The sequence below is a fragment of the Nicotiana sylvestris genome, chromosome 6, assembly GCF_000393655.2.
Source record: "Nicotiana sylvestris chromosome 6, ASM39365v2, whole genome shotgun sequence".
In the NCBI taxonomy this organism is placed as follows: domain Eukaryota; kingdom Viridiplantae; phylum Streptophyta; class Magnoliopsida; order Solanales; family Solanaceae; genus Nicotiana; species Nicotiana sylvestris.
In genome coordinates, this window is record NC_091062.1 from 57,932,045 (window position 1) to 57,952,775 (window position 20,731).

The following is a 20,731-nucleotide window of genomic DNA, read 5'->3' on the forward strand; positions in this document are numbered from 1 at the left end:
CTATTTCTTTGTTGCCTTCTCCCAGATCGTTCCACCACATGTGGAGCTGGAGGGGGACCTTATTAAGTACGGTGAAAGATTCATTTGCATTTGTGCTCATCCTGCACATTTATTAAGGTGATTAAGAAAAGGTAACATTTATTTGATTCAAAACAAAACTACTATTTTTGTTTTTCCCCAAACTAAAGTGAAAGACCCGATTTTTCAAACACGGCCTTTCAGCACTTTGGAGATGAAGATTTTAAGGCTGTGTGGATTAACCGGTCGAAATCTTAAAATGACCAAATGTGGCTATTTATGCAAAATCGGCCTTCCAGCGTCCCATTTGGGGACATTCGGCTATTTTTGACAAAAACGGCATCACCCGACTTATTTATGACGAAAATTAAAATTTGACATTTTTGGCTATTTTTTGTCACGACCCAAACCGAAGGGCCGCGACGGGCACCCGGTGCTTTACTCAACCGAGTACCAACGTAACATATCTTTCTTATCATGTTATCATGAGTAAATGAGCCAGAAAACCCGTCATGAGATAACAAGAATAAAACATAAGGGAATACTCAACATATGAAGACCCAACATGATATACAAACTAATATATGTGACATACGGGCCTATAAGGCCGACATGACCATTAGTAAACTCGAAACATAGGCCGACAAGGCCATACAATTATCCATACACCTGACATCTGTCTACAAGCCTCTAAGAGTACATAAAATCATAAAGATCGGGACAGGGCCCCGCCGTACCAATCAATACATATCCAAAACATACTGACCAACTAGGCAACTCCGGAGCAAGTGGAGTGCACCAACACCTTCGCTGAGCTGATAGCCTACTAGGAGGACTGTCAACCTATCAATCGGGACCTGCGGGCATGACACGCAGCATCCCCAGGCAAAAGGGATGTCAGTACGAATAAAGTACCGAGTATGTAAGGTAGGAAAGCATAAACAAGAACAGTAATGTAAAGAGAGATAGAGGAGATACAACCTGTAACATCTGAGTGCCTCTGGGGGCTACTGACATGAAATGCATAATACATATATATACATGAACTTTTTAAAAACATTCGCCTTTGTGGGCATCATCATCATCATATCGTACCCGGCCTCAAAGAGGACTCGGTAAAAACATATCCGGCCATCATAAGGCTCGGTAGAATCGTACCCGACCACGTGGAGCTCGGTAAACCCAACTGATCGGTGGTTGCACAATAGGTGCCGTACCCGGCCGACTATAGCGCGGCTCGGTAGAGTAAAATAGATACTATATATAATGCATGCTAGACTCATGGAATCATCTTCTAAACCTTTTGGAGTGACTTAAGAACATTATGGACATCCCTACCATCAATATGAACCTTAGTAGGATTTAAGGATCATACACACTTGTTTAGAATAATTTTATAAGGAAAGAACAACATGGACAACCTTAGTTGCTAGGAGTAGAGTCATTATGAAATAGCGTATCGTTTATGTTCATTTCATTTTAGACCATGCCAAAAGAAAGAAGAAAGTGCCTTAACATACCTTAAACCCGTTGAGTCCCTAATCCCTTCCAAGCAACTCTTCAAACAAGTCAACTCAATCTATCATAGTATAAGGAGATTCAAAATCAGTGCTGAGCAAAGGCTAAGTCTATAACTTAAGCTAGTAGCTCGTTTACGTAAATTTGGGCAGCATCTCCCTTGTAACAAGGGCCTCCTCCAATACCATATACCAACAACAATTACCAGAGCAATCCATCAATACATAATTATCAATATCAAGACACCATATAACAACAACAAGTCACAACTACATTACGACGAGCGGCAAGCTCCGATTGGAATCCGTATACCCCTTATCAATCCTTATAGACTTCTTACTTCAACATAAAAGTATCATTAACATGATAATGAAGTCATTAATCAATGATTCCAGCCTTAAACCATATATTTATAACAACGAAAATAATCCACAACTTCAACTATCCTCAATTAGCAACTTTATTCACTAGTTCATGTCTAGCCCATCCATTTAACTTAATCAACATCAAGATAACCTTAGGCACAAGCAAGATCACAATATACATACCTTATACAGTAACTTCAAGTCAAAATCCAAGTTATATTCAGTTTACAACAACCCTTAATAGCAATACAACACCATAGAAGTGACTTAAGCTAATCCAAGTATTATCTTGTAGTTTATCATCCTAACAACTTAACCAACATACAAGAAAGATTAAGCACAATTAGTAGGCTGTTATACTCACCTTAGACAGCAGCAACAACTTGGAATTTCATCCAAATACAGCCCACAACAATCCTCAATGACAACACAACCTCAAAGAGGTGTTGTTCTTCACTAGAACTAAGTTTTGATGTTGAAATATGGTGTAATCACTTTGGAATCACTTCAAACCCTTGTGGTATATGTTTAGGAGGGTTAGGAGAAGTTTGGAGACGAATATTAGTTGAAAAATGAGCAAAAATAGGCGTCCAAATCGTTTATAAATTGAAGTAGGTCAACCACCGCCTAAGTGGGTCCCATTGGGAGCTGTTTTCGCGGTCTCGCGAAAACGCGAATATCTCTCTACTCCAATGTTGTATTGACGAACGGTTTAATGCGTTAGAAACTAGACTCGTAGACCTTCAATTTGGTAGGTAGAACACCCCATTATTCCAAGTATATTTGGAGAAATTCTCAGATACATTTGACCTAAATTTCAGCAAATTTATGAATGTAACTTGTGATGACCTTTGCCAACTCTTGTTCCACAACTTGCTTGCCTTCAAAATGTAGAAAATGAATATCATACGACTAAAATAACTCATAGAATAACCTCCTTATCATGTTAATAACCCTAGTCTCACCCCAAAGTACATATTATAACATTCGAAACTTGTCGACTTTCGACGAAACTTATTTTCTTCAATTGGTTTAGCTTCTAAGATTTCCAACCCTCTTGGTACTTGTTATTCATGATCTTAAATATTTGTAACCTCCAAGGTAACATGATTAACTTAATTTATTTGCTTCCAAATAAAATCTCATTTCCGAGCTTACATCAATGATTACGACGTACTCTCACGTATGAAAACTTGGGGTGTAACATCATTCCCCCCTTTGGAGCATTCGTCCTCGAATGTTGACTGATGCGCTTATAAGTTTCATAAACTATGGCTCTTACTAATACTTTAATGCTCATCTTTCCATCTAAGCAACATTTTTGTGAATAAATCCAAACGCTTGGGCATTCCCCCTTTTAGGCCTCTTTGTCACACCATGACATGTGGTTGGAATTCTTCCAACATCGTAACATTTGATATCTTATGTCATGCAGTATGTATGACTGTGTCCTTGTATGAGCGCCTAGCGACTCGTATTCTCTTTTTCCTCCATCTTTTAGCCAATCTCTAAGCCTCACTTTATGAACATATACAGAATTATGACAAGCTGTCCCTCTAGGCATCTATAGGTGTACTGATGTCTTTCGCTTGGTACTTTATCGAACTTAAGACTATTTCTATCTCTTGTTTCATAGCCTTGTATATCTATCCTTATGGATTTACTACATCTAGGTAGGTTATACTATACCATAAAACTTACTTCGGTTTATTATTACCGAGGTTTGCTACCCAACTCCAGGTTACTCTCTCGCTGCTTATCCTATATGTATAAATCTAAGTCCTTTAGTGCTTCCTCATTATTATTCATCTAAGAATAACAAACAAATCTCATCTCGAACTTTGGAACTTGTACCCATCTATTGTTTATTCACCTTAATGTTGATCTATAATCTATCACTGATAACTTGCAACCTCTTACGTAATACACTGTCACTAGGGCTCACATCTTATCGGGGAACATATGAAGTGATTTTCCTGATCCACCTAGGGATAATACTATACTTCAATAACCGTATTTCATTGCATCCCAACGCGATTCATCTTATGGGGGTATTCTAATCCCGTGCAATTAATGAAATCCCTTTCTCGTTAAATCATTACTCAATCAAAGGCCTAAGAATCATCCTCTTATCTATCACAATTACACCCTTATTCTACCGCCAGGGCAACGTTCCATCTCTTCTAAATGCACCTAGTCTCAGACTCCTCTGTGTTCATTCAGGTTGTACCGAGCTTTTTATTACATATGGAAATCATCAGCTCCCTTGTTTTGATGGGTTTAATCCCGAGGACATACATATTCTCGTCACCTTCTCACTCACCTTTTCATATCCTTACTCCTATCTACCTAAAACCTTGTTGCTCTACAATACTTTACCTTAGGACCTACACCGATCTATTTATACTACTCCCAACCTTCCTTTAACTTGATAGCACCATAAATTTCCTTTTGTGCCTTCTCAGTTGTCCTTAAATGTAAGCAATTACTTTTGATGGTCCTTCTATCACTTGTTGCATGAATACTTGGCTTGTCTTTTTGCCCACGAATACTATAATTTCCTGTACCTCATATGATCTCAAACATCACCTTTGATGGCTTTTTTTTACCATTCATTAGCCATGATAGGTGCCACTTTCTTATGGAGTGTATACAATATTGTAGTGAGACTGTTGTTACAGGATAATTTACTCTTTAGCTCACTATGCTTAGGTGGAAACCTTCTTCCTTATTTCCTCAGCTAGTCTTTCATTGTAGTACTTAGGGAGACCTTCTGGCTCTTGTAAAGTTGCGAGCTTGATATATCGTACACCCGAAGGTAATTTTCGTTATTCTTACTCGCCCATAATAATCCTTAGTTACATAAATTTATGCCTTTGTGCTCGTAGGGTTACTTCTAAGCTCAAATTTTTATTGTCTCCTTAGTGGCACTCTCTCTTATTTTTATAAACCTTAAAAATGGTACCTTTAATTGCCTCAACTCCTATCTGAAATTTTTTCAAATGATTGCGATCTCGTATCTGCGAGACTGAATTCACTATGCTGCGGTTCACTACATTTATCTTGCATGATCTATTGATTTATCCGTGACCTCTTGTCTAGCCATAACTGTGCTCTTCCTGAATCAACTACTAATTACTCGTTGGTTTATTCTCATATATATATATATATATATATATATATATATATATATATATATATATATATTCTGCATAATCCCTCTTGGGATATATCCTTTGTCTTAACTTATCTCTTGCCACTAGCTCCTGATGTATCAAGTGTCCATTCACACTTATTTATCAATAACATCCTGGCCGGAAACTTTTACTGCCTCTCCCCGGTGTCGTGCTTGTATAATGTTCTGGAGTCGCAACATATCTGCAGGAATTGAATAAATGCAACATCATCCCTTTCTCCTTTTTACCACATTCTTCCTTTACCATTCCATAGTTAACTGAACCGCTTAACTCCGACTTAATATCATATCACACCATATTCCCCCCTTCAGGGGAGTACTAAGATTTAGTACTACGACGATCTACCTATAGTTGTTTTACCTCTTCATCTTTGGCGTCTTTTCACATTATCAATGAACCTTAATCACCTTATGGTAACCTTATGTACCAGGGATAACTAAATTTCTTACACACGAAGGTGACACCTACGGTAACTGGCACACTTAATCTCTTAAGATTAACTCTGCTCAGAGTGCTTGCTTTAGGTAAGCGACTTCCTAAATAACCTTTAAAGGTTATTTGTCTGTTGTCTATTCTATTATTGTTGGAGCACGATCTTTGAAATTCTCACGATGTCGACCATTATCAAATCCTCCGATCCCTAATTCATGTTCGGTTTTATCTTTTTCACCAGCCCATACTGATTTTTATTACTCTGGGGTCTAACCTTTCCTCCTGGTAATCACGTTGAAGTCACCAGCTCATTTCTCAAAATAAGAATATGACTTTATGGCTTATACTTTTTTATTGCCTTAAGGCTTGTCACCTCTTGTATTTTCCTTCACTTGACTATAGACTCTGTCATCGTGTCAAATTTTGATTTACTGTTATCACCCATATATCACATATTACTCATGATGCTTCATTTATTTTCTTCTTATTCTCCGGATAATATTTCTTTTGTTTATCACTTTATTCTGAAAACTTCAACAAAAAGTTTTTTCCCTATAAGCTCCCTAACTTCATCTCACTGGCTCTTGGGAATGCCTAACATTCTTTTTTTTTACTCGGGCTAGAGTCATACTAAGGTAAATATTTGTCCCTTCTAGGATCCCACTGCCTATCTTCTGAAATTTTTGAATATTCCAGTATTCGTATCTGATTGTACTACTCTAGAGTTCACCATCTGGGTGTCTTAGAAGGAGATCTATTACCACATTTGCACCATCTTTCGGAAACGTTAGTTAATGATAACAACCTATCCACAATTTTTGGGTTACTCTAACTCCAACTGGATCCTGATATCCCATCTTTCTCTTAAATAATATCTGTTAGCTCCCATAGAACATAACTGAGATGGGTGTGGCCAATTGTACTTACCTCTGTCATTGATGAAGGTACCAAAATGCTTATATTTCTCTGCCTGATTTGAAAATATTGATAATCTTCATTATCTGGGTGCCTCGTACCCCTCTTCACCTTACTTCTTTTACTTGTTAACACTTGTATCTAGCTTCTGAATTCCTCATATATTTTCACCATATTCGTGAATAGATATCCGTACCTTAAGGCTCCTTATTAAGAAGCATACACATCTTAGTACACACATGATCTGTTGAAGACCTCACATTTACTCATCATAAGCATGATGTGAAATCGAGTCCCTCTAACTCAACTCTTCCACATCCACATGCAATCTCTTACCAACTGTCGTTGTGGATGTAGGTATCATTGTATTACGATTAAAGTCGAATTTAAGAGTTTGAATTCTTACAACTGAACTCTACTGCACGATCTAGAGTAATAAGAAAGAGTGACAGACCTAAATGCCCTGTAGCCTCCTGCTTATAAGTGTGGTGCACAACACACCCATAAACAAGACTCTACTAGACATGGCTTGTAGACTCCCTAGGACAGAACTGCTCTGATACCACTTCTATCACGACCCAAACCGAAGGGCCGCGATGGGCACCCGGTGCTTTACTCAACCGAGTACCAACGTAACATATCTTTCTTATCATGTTATCATGAGTAAATGAGCCAGAAAACCCGTCATGAGATAACAAGAATAATACATAAGGGAATACTCAACATATAAAGACCCAACATGATATATAAACTAATATATGTGACATACGGGTCTATAAGGCCGACATGACCATTAGTAAACTCGAAACATAGGCCGATAAGGCCATACAATTATCCATACACCTGACATCTGTCTACAAGCCTCTAAGAGTACATAAAATCATAAAGATCAGGACAGGGCCCCACCGTACCAATCAATACATATCCAAAGCATACTGACCAACTAGGCAACTCCGGAGCAAGTGGAGTGCACCAACATCTTCGCTGAGCTGATAGCCTACTAGGAGGACTGTCAACCTATCAATCGGGACCTGCAGGCATGACACGCAGCATCCCCAGGCAAAAGGGATGTCAGTACGAATAAAGTACTGAGTATGTAAGGTAGGAAAGCATAAACAAGAACAGTAATGTAAAGAGAGATAGAGGAGATACAACCTGTAACATCTGAGTGCCTCTGGGGGCTACTGACATGAAATGCATAATACATATATATACATGAACTTTTTAAAAACATTCGCCTTTGTGGGCATCATCATCTTCATATCGTACCCGGCCTCAAAGAGGACTCGGTAAAAACGTACCCGGCCATCATAAGGCTCGGTAGAATCGTACCCGGCCACGTGGAGCTCGGTAAACCCAACTGATCAGTGGTTGTACAATAGGTGCCGTACCCGGCCGACTATAGAGCGGCTCGGTAGAGTAAAATAGATACTATATATAATGCATGCTAGACTCATGGAATCATCTTCTAAACCTTTTGGAGTGACTTAAGAACATTATGGACATCCCTACCATCAATATGAACCTTAGTAGGATTTAAGGATCATACACACTTGTTTAGAATAATTTTATAAGGAAAGAACAACATGGACAACCTTAGTTGCTAGGAGTAGAGTCATTATGAAATAGCGTATCGTTTATGTTCATTTCATTTTAGATCATGCCAAAAGAAAGAAGAAAGTGCCTTAACATACCTTAAACCCGTTGAGTCCCTAATCCCTTCCAAGCAACTCTTCAAACAAGTCAACTCAATCTATCATAGTATAAGGAGATTCAAAATCAGTGCTGAGCAAAGGCTAAGTCTATAACTTAAGCTAGTAGCTCGTTTACGTAAATTTGGGCAGCATCTCCCTTGTAACAAGGGCCTCCTCCAATACCATATACCAACAACAATTACCAGAGCAATCCATCAATACATAATTATCAATATCAAGACACCATATAACAACAACAAGTCACAACTACATTACGACGAGCGGCAAGCTCCGATTGGAATCCGTATACCCCTTATCAATCCTTATAGACTTCTTACTTCAACATAAAAGTATCATTAACATGATAATGAAGTCATTAATCAATGATTCCAGCCTTAAACCATATATTTATAACAACGAAAATAATCCACAACTTCAACTATCCTCAATTAGCAACTTTATTCACTAGTTCATGTCTAGCCCATCCATTTAACTTAATCAACATCAAGATAACCTTAGGCACAAGCAAGATCACAATATACATACCTTATACAGTAACTTCAAGTCAAAATCCAAGTTATATTCAGTTTACAACAACCCTTAATAGCAATACAACACCATAGAAGTGACTTAAGCTAATCCAAGTATTATCTTGTAGTTTATCATCCTAACAACTTAACCAACATACAAGAAAGATTAAGCACAATTAGTAGGCTGTTATACTCACCTTAGACAGCAGCAACAACTTGGAATTTCATCCAAATACAGCCCACAACAATCCCCAATGACAACACAACCTCAAAGAGGTGTTGTTCTTCACTAGAACTAAGTTTTGATGTTGAAATATGGTGTAATCACTTTGGAATCACTTCAAACTCTTGTGTTATATGTTTAGGAGGGTTAGGAGAAGTTTGGAGACGAAGCTTAGTTGAAAAATGAGCAAAAATAGGCGTCCAAATCGTTTATAAATTGAAGTAGGTCAACCACCACCTAAGTGGGTCCCATTGGGAGCTGCTTGCGCGGTCTCGCAAAAACGCGAATATCTCTCTACTCCGATGTCGTATTGACAAACGGTTTAATGAGTTAGAAACTAGACTCGTAGATCTTCAATTTGGTAGGTAGAAAACCCCATGATTTTAAGCATATTTGGAGAAATTCTCAGATACATTTGACCTAAATTTCAGCAAATTTATGAATGTAACTTGTGATGACCTTTGTCAACTCTTGTTTCACAACTTGCTTGCCTTCAAAATGTAGAAAATGAATATCATACGACTAAAATAACTCATAGAATAACCTCCTTATCATGTTAATAACCCTAGTCTCACCCCAAAGTACATGTTATAACATTCGAAACTTGTCGACTTTTGACGAAACTTATTTTCTTCAATTGGTTTAGCTTCTAAGATTTCCAACCCTCTTGGTACTCGTTATTCATGATCTTAAATATTTGTAACCTCCAAGGTAACATGATTAACTTACTTTATTTGCTTCCAAATAGAATCTCATTTCCGAGCTTACATCAATGACTTACGACGTACTCTCACGTATGAAAACTTGGGGTGTAACATTTTTGCAAAAGGGGAGGTTGGACCCGATGAGGGTTGCCTACGTATCTCACATCCGGTGAGAATCAAACCTGCGTAGTTCGGGCAGAGAAACTAGCTATTTTTGAAAACAAGATTCTTTTTCCTTTTTTCCTTCATAACAATCAAACAAACTATTTTTCTTTTCCATTTTTGAAAACAAGACAAACTAAAATAAAAGACTCTTTTTCACGCATTTTTGCTTTTTGAGTAAAACAAACAATTTTAAAAACATAAAATATTTTCTTTTTATTTCTCAAAATTTTGGCAAAGTTTCGATAGTACTTGGGCATTGGTTTTATTCTAAAAATAGGTAATTAACTCTCTACACTGCTATTTCCTCTCTCTCTTTTTCCTTTTTCTCAAATTTTTGATATTCCCGAGATTCAGAAGCCAGTCAGCATGCAAGTACGAACAAATAAATGCACAAAAAACAAGTAGGATGCATCAGGATGGTCCTTTTCATTTCAGGTTGCTTGTCCTAGACGGACCCAACCCCTGTGTTGAGTCCGCTAAGTCAAATGCACATGATGCAAATAAGCGTTCCTACTAGGGATCCGGCATGAAGTTGAGTTATTCTAGGTTCAGAACCTGGGTGTTTGTTCTAGACCTGGCTTACCCGAGCGGACAGCTCGAGCCGGGGGGGGGGGCAGCGTACCGGGAATACAGAAGCTTTGCCGGCTTTGCAACTTGTCCGAACCTCGTTCTAAATTTGGGATATGACTCTAACAGAAAAGAAGTCACACGAAGTGCACACTTCTTCATGATTTAGAAGACTCAGAGAGAAGAGGGATTTCGCAATAGTTTATATACAGTTCACGGAATATCAAAGCGGTAAAAGCAATCAATTAGCACATTAGGCTCAAATCATGTAACAAAATCAGATAATGGATAAAGCCAACTATAACAATTATTCTAAGCTCGAATTCTTGAACCCTGAACCAGAGATTCTAGGTTCGATCCCCAGTAGAGTCGCCAGAGCTGTCACACCTCCTTTTTCCTACACCCGCAGGGCATAAAGGAGTATTTTCAATTAAAAGACAATCGAAACAGGATTTATTATTAAGATTCAGAGTCGCCAATTAGGAGATTAATGGTGTCCCAAGTCACCGGTTGAATCCCGAATCAAGGAAAATATGACTCTGTTAATAGTCCGTGAACCAGAAATCCAAGTAAGGAATTCTATTAACCCGGAAGAAGGTGTTAGGCATTCCCGGGTTTCGTGGTTCTAGCACGGTCGCTCAACTGTTATATTTGGCTTATTTATCTGATTCTAATATATTTTGAACCTATGTGCCAATTTTAACTTCTAACCGCTTTTACTCAATTTTTTAAAAGAAAGTTGAACGTTGTCTAAAACATGTCTTTAGATTGCGTCACACGAAATACACCCGCAATCCTGAACACATTTTATTCAACATTTTGGGATTTGATTTGGGTCACATGAAATGCACACCGGAGTTTAAGAAGGTAACTTTATTAAAATACGCGCCTAAAGCGACTAACGCGTTATTATCTTTTGGGGGGCGTGAAATTCGCTAAACGGCCCATCCCGAATTTTAAGTAATTTACTATAGACATTTAAAGAGGCCCCCGCAATTTATGCATTTTATTCGGCGGGGCTCACCTCATTTATTATTTAAAGGCCAATCCTAAAGCAAACTACAATTTTCTATTCACTTTGTCTCTAATAATAAAGAAGAAGCCCTAATTAATTAGCAAAATATGCGAAATGGATTCAGGCCAATTTTATAACACTAATGGGCATTTGTACAAGCCCAAGCGTAATCAAGGAGCTTAAAGTGAGACCCCACGGTCTCCACATGAGGCTGCAAGTGAAGATTATGAGGCTTGGGCCTTGGGGCAATGGTCATGTTCAACAGAAGGCGCCAAGTGATTTTAGCTACACAACAGGCCCAAAAAGCAACTCAACATTTGGCCTTAAAAGGAAAAATTCGAGCAGGCACGGGAGATGTAAGCCAATTCAGAATGGTTTTCAACCTAATAGTGACTATCTACAATTAATCCAATTTTTTTTAAAAATGAATGAGATTGCAATTTTTATGAATAACAAGGCAGCAAGGTTTCGACCTTTCACAGTGCAATTTCATATGGACTGGGCCAGCTGTATTACTTCCGTTATTTCAAATTAACCATAGGCTAGCAGGAAATTACTAAAACTAACATGAACTATTCTATTAACCTAACGTGAGATCAATTACAATTAGTACTTAACTCAAAAAGCTCATGTGAATCTGAGAAGTAACAATTTAGCCCAGTTAATACAAAACCAGCACAGATCTAACAATATCAGTGACTTAACTCCTTAAATAACGTCACTTCCAACTCGAACTTAGACAATACTACAATTAATACTCATGCACTTCTGAACACAATCCACATATTCTAATTAGTACCAATAACGATTGTCCAAATAGCATTTCCAGAATCAGTCATAATTTGTGCCATTTTTGAAACTGTGAGAGTTAACTAACGCCAGAAATTATTTCAATAAGCACAAACACACAACTAATAGTCCAAATGAACAAACTCAAGCCTAACAGCTCATCAGTTCAATACAGTCCAAAATCATTCCAAAACTATAATGAAAGCATTGAAACCATTGGAAATTTCAACAAAATATGCTTCCTCTTCATTTTATTTCAGCTGGAGATCTACATAGTATCGAGTTTCAGAACATGTACATGATATTTAGAACACAAAAACGAAGAAGAAGTGGAGGTCAGTAGCACCAAAGGTCACACAACAGCTCAAAATTTGAGTTCACAGCTTCATCAAACAGATCAACACTATCCAGAATTGCATTCAGAGAAGGACAGTACCAATAGTAAACCAAATAAACTTGAAACCCCCCAACAGACTCAGAACTAAACCCAGGACAACTTCTGAAATCAACAGCCAATAAAACCAGCCTAAAATAGCCTCAATTGAACCAAAACCCACCCGAGATGCACCCAGGAACCTCCAGAATGTCTCAATAAACAGACTATATGTTAAATGATGCAAATCGGACACTGAAGTTCAAAATCAATTTGAAACTTTCAATGGAACAATATTTTTGGATCTTCTCTAGTTTTTTTTTTCTATTGTTTTTGGTTTTTTGAAGACCTAGATCTAGAATTTGGATTTGAAATTCAAAATTTGAGACTCAGGTATACATAAATGGTTTTTGGGGGAAATTTGGCGGCTGGAGACTTGTGAATTAAGGCAGATAGGCTGCCATTTATAGGCCCAAATGAGGGCAACCTTCAGATTTCAAATTTATCGTTTTAGTCCCTCTTTTATTTTACTCTTTAGCTGATTACTCCTCATTTCCTAACTTGTTGCTCAAGCTAATACACTAAAACTTTCTGAAAATCTGTTTAGGACCCCATATAGAATGTTCTAGAGAGTTCTTATTCATCCACTTGTAAGATTCCCTACCCTTGCATTACCCCAATTACCCTTAACTTAACCCTGAAATCATTAACCTACCCCCAGCCCTGTTAATTAAACAAACTCTAAATCAAATGTTCATAAGCAGATAATCACCTAAAATCAAACTAGCTAGACATATTAAGCTAAATATGAAGTTAAACCTATTAATGAACTATTCTTAGCAACTAAACCAAAGTGAAGAAATTAACTAACTAAAACGAGAATTAAACCTATCATCACAGACTCCAATTGTACATGAAATTTAAAGCAACATCAATCAACTTGAAGAAACGAAACATCAAAATTTAAACTAAACTAAACACTGAACAAGAACTAATTCTTATACTAATGAAAAAATTAACATTTAACAGAACTCGAACAATAATCAAATAAGAAAGACTTCAATTACTAACCCTAGATGGATAACACCGAATCCAGATCATTTAATGAAGCAAAAATCATCAAGAAGAGAGGACAATTTCGAAAATACAACGAAGAGAGAAACTCACTGATTTCAAACCTTCGACTCGACTGACTTCTCACTTGGTTTTCAAACAATATTATGTGCTTGTTCTTTCCAAGAACAATCACATAATACAATTTGAAACCATATGAGCCCTTGGCTAACCCGAGAAATTCCAGAAACGTCGACAGAAACCCTAGATCCAAAATTCGCGGCGGTCCAGTGGGATTCGAAGGAAATTAGTCAAAGGTTTAGGAAAAGGGTGGTGAGAGGAGTATGTGGTGTAATTTTGGGGAGGTTTGGACGAATTTGGGTTTTGGCCGGAAAACTTCGATTCAACATTCGAACCATTTGGTTATGATTCGAGGAATGCTATGGCCAGATTCGAGATGAGGGAGAAGAGGAGATTCTAGGGTGTTATTTTGGTCTGGATTGGAGTGGTTACCGTCGTCACCGCCGGCGAACTTGACGGAGCGTATAGAAGCGGCGTCTCTAGGGTTTGTGTAGGGGTGAGTTCTGAGAGACAAGATAGGGAGGGGGGGTAACGTTTGGACATTAATATACTAAACGACCCAAGCTTCTCGTCCGTTGGATTGATTAACCTCGACAGCCCGGATTGATCGATGCCAAACGGCGTCGTTTCGCTAAGGGAGGGGCAGGTCGGGTTGAGACGGGGTGTGGGCCTGGTCTGGGGTGTGTTTGGTCCGATTGGGCTGCGTATTTGGCCCAATTCCGGATAGCTTCTTTTCCTCTTTTTTTAATTGTTTTTCTTTTATCTCCTTTATTTATTTTTTGTATTTCATTTTGTATTTTTGTATTTTTCTGATTTTGTAAAAATGCATAAGTAAAATAGAGTCCTAATATATTTCAAAGTTAAACTAATTAACTCCTAAAATTGTGTAAAATCTATTTCATGACAAATTCAACAATTAACAATTAAAAATGCAAAAGTGGACTATTTTTTGTTATTTTCTTTATATTTTGTTCTAAAAACAAATTAACCCCTAATTAATCCTAAAATATGAAGTTAAATCCTAAATGCAAATGCCAAATGTATTTTTTGTATTTTTATATGAATTAAAATGCACAAATAAATTGCAAACAATTAACAGAAAATGACACAAAAATCCACAAAATTGCAAAATAATGAAAGAAATCATTTTGTTTGAATTTCTGGGAATAATTCATATAGGGCAAAAATCACGTGCTCACACCCGTGAGTCTCGTACTATAATTATTGTGACTCTGTTGTGAGTTATTCATGCTTAATATGATGATTATCCTTGTTGGTTCCCTTGTCGGGATGTTATTGTTTATGATATTGTCTCCCTTGTCGGGATGTTATTATTATGATATTGTCTCCCTTGCCGGAATGTTGTTGTTATACTCTTCTTCCCTTGCCGGGATTCTTTTATGATTGATGTTGAATTGTAAATGGGATTGAGTTGCATGCCATAACGATAATATATGAAAATGGATCGTGTTGCACGCCGCAACGGTAATATATGAAATGGGATCGGGTTGCACGCCGCAACGATAATATATGAAATGGGATCGGGTTGCACGCCGCAACGGTAATATATGAAATGGGATCGGGTTGCACGCCGCAACGGTAATATATGAAATGGGATCGGGTTGCACGCCGCAACAGTAATATATGAAAAGGGATTGGGTTGCACGCCGCAACAAGAAGGAAATGAAAGTGAATATTGTGTTTGTTTTCCTTTTTCTTGTTGGCAATTGAATTATGATTTTTTTCCTTCTTTACATTCCTCTATTGGTATTCTGTTGTTATCTGATACTCCCCGCAGCATGCTTTCCCCCTCCCATCTTTAACTGTAAATATCTGCTTTTATTTTTCCGTTGTATATGATTTAACTGCATAGGTTTATTTGGTAGTCTGGTCCTAGCCTCGTCACTACTTCGCCGAGGCACTTACCAGCACATGGGGTCGGTTGTGCTGATACTACGTTCTGCACTGTGTGCAGATCCCGGTGCTGCAGCTTTTGGACCGTAATGAGGTTGTTGCCTTCAGTCCATCAGGCAACCCGAGGTAGTTCTGCAGGCGTCCGCAGGCCTTGTCGTCTCCTTCTATCTTTTCATTCTGTTTCTTTTATGTATTTCAGAAACAATTTGTATTTATCTTTCAGACCCTTATTTGTAGTATTCCTAGATAGACTGTGAGTTTGTGACACCAAATTCTGGGTAGAGTTGTATTTCAGATTTATGTATCAGTGTTTGGTTAAACTATTAAGTTTTCGTCTTCTGCATTTCTGGTTATTTTTAATGAGTCCGCTGTTGATCACCTATTATGTTGAACCATTAAAAAGGCTAAGTAAAAAGGGTAATGAATCTATAACACTCAGCTTGCCTAGCTTTCACGAGTAGGCGCCATCATGACTCCCGAGGGTGGAAAATCCGGGTCGTGACAAGTTGGTATCAGAGCTCTAGGTTGCTTAGGTCTCACAATTCACGGACAAGATTAGTAGAGTCTGAGGGATCGGTATGGAGACGCCTGTATTTTCCCCCAGAGGCTACAAAGTTAGGAAAAATTTCACATCTATTCTTTTCTATCGTGCGACTTGATTTCTCAATGCTAATTGAACTTCCACTCTATTCTTTCGCAGATGGCGAGAACACGCACTTCCTCATCCACTGATCAGAAGCCTAAGCCCCCAGCAACAGCTCCCATGAAGGGTAGAGGGCGAGGCCGAGGCCGTGCTAGAGGCTGAGGCAGGGGCAGAGCTCAGCCCAAAGCTCGAGCAGCAGTACCAGCGGCGGAGCCTCAGGTTAAATTTGATGACAAAGTTCCAGCCCAGGTAGTTCCAGCAGGACTAGCTCAGGTCCCAGAGGGGTTCATCACCACCCCAGTACTTCAGGATGCTTTGGCCCATCTAATGGGCCTTATAGAGAGTGTCGCTCAAGCAAGTTTGCTTCCTGTAGCACCAGCCTTCTCTCAGGTTGGAGGAGGAGCCCAGACTCCTACTACTCGCACTCCAGAGCAGATGGATCCCCAGTTTCAGACTCCAGCAGCTCAGCCAGTTGGGGTAGTTCAGCCTGGTGTTGTGGCACAGACCAGAGAGGGACCAGCTATGTCTGCTGATGCCTTGTGGAGATTGGTCAGGTTCACCAAGCTCTTCACTACTACTTTTGGTGGTACTTCTTCTGAGGATCCCCAGGATTATTTGGACAGCTGTCATAAGGTTCTTCGGAATATGGGGATAGTGGAGACCAATGGGGTTGCTGCTTTTCGTTTGTCTGGATCTGCCAAGACTTGGTGGAGAGATTATTGTTTGGCTAGACCAGCTGGGTCACTAGCTTTGACTTGGGATCAGCTTTCTCAGCTATTTCTAGAGAAGTTTCTTCCTATCACTCAGAGGGAGAACTATCAGAGGCAGTTTGAGCGTCTCCAGTAGGGTTCTATGATCATTACTTAGTACAAGACCAGATTTATTGACTTGACTCGTCATGCTCTTCTTATACTTCCCACTGAGAGAGAGAGAGAGAGTGAAGAGGTTTATTGAGGGACTCATTCAGCCTATTCAATTGCAGATGGATAAGGAGACGAGGAGTGGGATTTCTTTTTAGGAGGCGGCCAATGTGGCCAGGAGAGTTGAGATGGTTCTATCGTAGGGGAGTGGTCAGGGGTCTGATAAGAGACCTCGTCATTCTGGCAGGTTCAGTGGTGCCTCGTCTGGAGGCAGGGATTCTTTTGGTAGGGGCCATCCTCCCAAGCCGTTTCATTCAGCACTTCAGGCTTCTCATGGTGCTCCAGGTAGTCGTGGTTCTCACATGCAGTATTCTTATCAGCAGACCTATAGTGCATCATCAGCTCCTATCAATGCACCTCCGCTCCAGATTTTTCAAGGTCATCAGTTCCAGTAGCCGAGGGCTTGTTTTACGTGTGGCGACATGAGGCATATTATTATATTTTGCCCTCGAGCATCGAGTATTTCTCAGCACCAGGGTTCCCGTGCCATGGTTCAGGCACCGAGTGTTCCACCGCCCGCTCAGCCAGCTAGGGGTGGAGGTAGAGGTGCTAGAGGTGGAGGTGGAGGTAGAGGTAGAGGTGTTAGAGGTGGAGGCTAGCCAGCAGGAGGCCGTCCCAGAGATGTAGTTCAGAGTGGTGAGGCCCAGCCCCGATGTTATGCTCTTCCAGCCAGGCCTGAGGCTGAGGCTTCTGATGCAGTTATCACAGGTACTGTTCTGGTTTGTAGTAAGGATGCTTCAGTACTATGTGATCCAGGGTCTACATACTCCTATGTGTCCTCTTATTTTGTACCGTAATTGATCATGCCTAGTGATTCTTTGAGTGCTCATGTATATGTGTCTACATCGGTGGGTGATTCTATTGTAGTAGATCATATCCATCGTTCTTGTATAGTGGTGATTGGGGGTCTTGAGACCCGAGTAGACTTATTACTTTTGGACATGGTTGATTTTGATGTCATATTAGGGATGGACTGGTTATCACCTTACCACACTATCTTGGGCTGTCATGCCAAGACTGTGACCTTAGCCTTGCCGGGGTTGCCTTGTTTAGAGTTGAGAGGGACTCCTAATCATTCTACCCGTAGTATTATCTCATATATGAAGGCTCAGCGAATGGTCGAGAAGGGGTGTTTGGCCTATTTGGCATATGTTTGTGACTCTAGTGCTGAGGTTCCTTCTATGGATTATGTGCATGTCGTTCGTGAGTTTCCTTCAGACTTGCTGGGTATGCCACCCGATAGGGATATTGACTTCTGCATTGACTTGGCTCCGGGCACTTAGCCCATTTCTATTCCGCCGTATCGCATGGCCCCGCCTGAGTTGAAAGAATTGAAGGAGCAGTTGTAGGGCTTGCTCGACAAGGGCTTTATTAGACCTAGTGTCTCACTTTGGGGTGCACCGATGTTGTTCGTTAAGAAGAAGGACGGATCGATGAGGATGTGTATAGATTACTGGCAGTTGAACAAGGTTACAATCAAGAATAAGTATCTATTGCCGATGATTGATGATTTGTTTGATCAGCTTCAAGGTGCCAAGGTATTTTCGAAGATTGACTTGAGATCTGTCTACTATCGGTTGAGGATTAGGGCATCCGATGTCCCTAAGACAGCCTTCAGCACTCGGTACGGGCATTATGAGTTCTTGGTGATGTCATTCGGGATGACAAATGCCCCAACAACTTTTATGGATTTGATGAACCGAGTGTTCAAGCCTTACTTGGATTCATTCGTGATAGTCTTAATTGATGATATTTTGATTTATTCCCATAGCCGGAAGGAGCATGAGCAGCATCTGAGAGTTGTTCTTCAGACTTTGAGAGATAGTCAATTGTATGTTAAGTTTTCAAAGTGTGAGTTCTAGTTGAGTTCAGTAGCATTCTTGGGTTACGTCGTATCAGCATAGGGTATTTAGATAGATCCGAAGAAGATAGAGGCAGTCAAGGACTGACCTAGACCCACATCAGCTATAGAGATCCGGAGTTTCTTGGGTTTGGCAGGCTATTACCGTCGGTTTGTGGAGGGATTTTTATCTATTGTAGCCCTGATGACCAGGTTGACCTAGACGGGTACCCAGTTCAGGTGGTCGGACGAGTGTGATGTGAGCTTTCAGAAGCTCAAGACAGCTTTGACTACAGCGTCGATGTTGGTTTTGCCCACAGATTCAGGGCCATATACAGTTTATTTTGACGCATCTTGTATTGGACTTGGGCCACAAGATTCTGACGCATCCTGATCTCGTATTGAATTATGGATGGCCACAGGTCGATTTATCATGGATGGTGATTTTGATAACTTGAAAGTTATTATTTCTTTTTTTATTGGTTTTTCGGTGAAGAAAAGTAGCAAGTGAAGTAAACTTATATTTTGATCTTCCCAAAAGGAAAGCATCACAAGAACCCAACCAGCAGCTCTATTCCTTCCCAATAATAGTATTATTGTGTTGTTGATTTTCACTTAAAATATAGAAAGGATGACATGTGGCTAGGGATGTGTAGAACATTAGAGTTTCTCACTGATATTTCACGACTCACAAGCTAAGCACATCCGTGACTAATCTGATGTAACTTGTAGTAGTACTTGATTTTTTTTTGATACGAGTCTTTTCTAACTATTACAATAGAGGAAAATAGACAACTTTTGAGGTTACTCTCAATTCGTTGACATGCATGTCTTTGCGGTGACCAACAATGTACCTCTTTTTGCTTCCCTTAGTCACACATCTCCGCGAATGGGGTGGCCAATCCAAAATTTGGGTAGCTTTTCATATTCTGAATGTTGCTTACTCTTTTCTTTGCTTCCACCATTTAAAATAAAGCTAAAGATCTTCACTCTCCAATATTCCTTGTAATTGAGTTTCACATGCCAATGAATTCGAATGGCGTACATATGATTTGTGCACTGTACCCAAAAAGCATAGTTCTGTTTTGAGAATAGAGTTTCTACTAAGCTAGCTGCTGCCAAAAAAGAGGGGCATGCCTTATCAGACCACATGGCTAAGTTTTCTCATAATGTTACTCAAGACAGGTTAGTTGAATGAACCAAAATGTGAAGCTCTTTACATTAACTACTGCACTTGCATTTGGAATGACCAATGATTGTTGGTCACTTATGTGTCCGCTAATGAGCCAGCATGATATTTTAAGTGGTTTAGTATTTATATTTTATAAAATTAGAAAGGAAATATTGATGGTAGTATCTATGTTCTTTTTACTCCATAAGTTTCATTCTTGAAGATGCATTTATTTTGGGTCCATTACGATGGTAGTCCGCCATTAATATCTAGAGATTTTATTATTTTCTGACTCAGGCTCGGCTCGGCTCTAGCTAGATCATACTTTAATAAAGCTCGGTTGAACTCGTTTTAGCTACGCCTTGGCTCGATACTATAATAATAGCCTGTTTGGCCAAACTGCAAAAATCAACTTATTTTGAGAAGTGTTTTTTTTCAAAAGTGCTTTTCTCAAAAATACTTTTGGTGAGAAGCAGTTTGTGTTAGGCTAATTAGTTTGAAAAACACTTCTGAGTAGCAATTAGTGTTTGACCAAGCTTTAACAAAGTGCTTTTAAGTGTATTTTTCTCAAAAGTACTTCTCAAAAAAGTGCTTTTGGAGAGAA